The sequence below is a fragment of the Monopterus albus genome, unplaced genomic scaffold (assembly GCF_001952655.1).
Source record: "Monopterus albus unplaced genomic scaffold, M_albus_1.0 scaffold51.1, whole genome shotgun sequence".
Classification (NCBI taxonomy): domain Eukaryota; kingdom Metazoa; phylum Chordata; class Actinopteri; order Synbranchiformes; family Synbranchidae; genus Monopterus; species Monopterus albus.
Genome location: NW_018127931.1, coordinates 1,483,416 through 1,484,823, shown reverse-complemented (window position 1 = coordinate 1,484,823; position 1,408 = coordinate 1,483,416). Strand labels below are relative to the sequence as shown.

At 47.9% G+C, this 1,408-nt stretch overlaps 1 protein-coding gene across 5 annotated transcripts in view; it reads right to left on the bottom strand.

Moving 5' to 3' along the window:
- The window catches only part of tbc1d22a (TBC1 domain family, member 22a), a 185,689-nt gene that overhangs the window by 133,725 nt on the left and 50,556 nt on the right, over positions 1 to 1,408 (bottom strand). The gene's annotated exons all lie outside the window — the stretch shown is intronic.

The following is a 1,408-nucleotide window of genomic DNA, read 5'->3' as shown; positions in this document are numbered from 1 at the left end:
CATATGTAATATGTTCATTATTTGTGTGATTTTATCTGTGCATATGTATGCATCTGATTAATCTCCGTTTTCACTTGTCAAAGGTCAAGGTCAAAGTGTTTATTTATCATATGCACAGTTAGGAAACGCGTTTCCCTGTACAATGAAATTCTTATTTTGCCATCCAAATGAATGCCACAAAATACAAATGAAATATAAAGTAGATGAATAAGTAACACAAAATCTAAGGCACTTTAAGCAGCAAATGCAGCAATATAATAAAAATATATAAGAATATAATAAGAGAATGTATGCTGCATGGGAGCAGCATGTGCAGCAGTCAGTAGTCAATGTGCAATTATGCATGTGCAAACGGAATGTAAACAGTACAACACGTATTTCCTGGTAACAAACTCCTCAGCTGTTTAGGAGTCTGATGGCAGAGGGAAAGAAAGAGTTTTTCAGTCTAGTGGTCCTGCATATCGCATTTCTGAATCTTCGGCCAGAGGGTAGGGAGATGAACAGTCCGTGCTGGGGGTGGGTGGGATCTTTGAGGATGGGGGCAGCTTTCCTACGCACCCTGCGGTGGTAAATGCTCTGCAGAGAGGGCAGTGGAGTCCTGGTGATCTTCTCCGCAATCTTTACCACTCTCTGCAGGCGCTTACGGTCCATAGCAGTAGTGCTGCCATACCAGACAGTGATGCAACTGGTCAAAATGCTCTCAACGATGCAGCTGTAGAAGTTGCAAAGGATCCTAGGCGACATGCCAAACCTCCTCAGCCTCCTCAGGAAGTACAGCTGCCGTCGGGCCTTCAGCTGTGTGGTGTTAAGTGTCCAAGTGAGGTCCTCACTGATGTGGACACCCAGGTATGTATTTGAAGCTGCTCACCCTCTCCACTTTGAGCCCCCAGATGAACAGTGGCCAATGAGATCTCCTCTCCTTCCACATGTCCACTATCATCTCCTTCGTCTTGTCCATGTTGAGGCTGAGATTATTGTCCCCCAGCCCCCCCCCCTCCCTCCTGTAGGCTCCTTCGTCCCCGCCAGTGAGGCGACCTATCACTGCGGTGTCGTCCGTGAACTTTAGAATGATGTTGTCTTTGTGGGAGGCGACACAGTCGTGGGTGAACAGGGTGTAGAGGATGGGACTGAGGACACATCCCTGTGGGGTGCCAGTGTTTGTAACAATGCTGGCTGAAATCCTTTTGCCAGTCCTGACAGTCTGGGGACTGCCAGTCAGAAAGTCTAGGAGCTAGTCACAGAGGTTGGTGTGCAGACCCAGTGTGGGTAAGTTTGTGGGGGACAACTGTGTGGAAGGTGGGGCTGTAGTCAATGAAGACTATCCTGATGTAGGAGTCTCCATTTTCTAGGTGAGAAAGGGAATAATAAAGGGCAGCCGTGATGGTGTCTGAGGTGGCCCTGTTGGGCC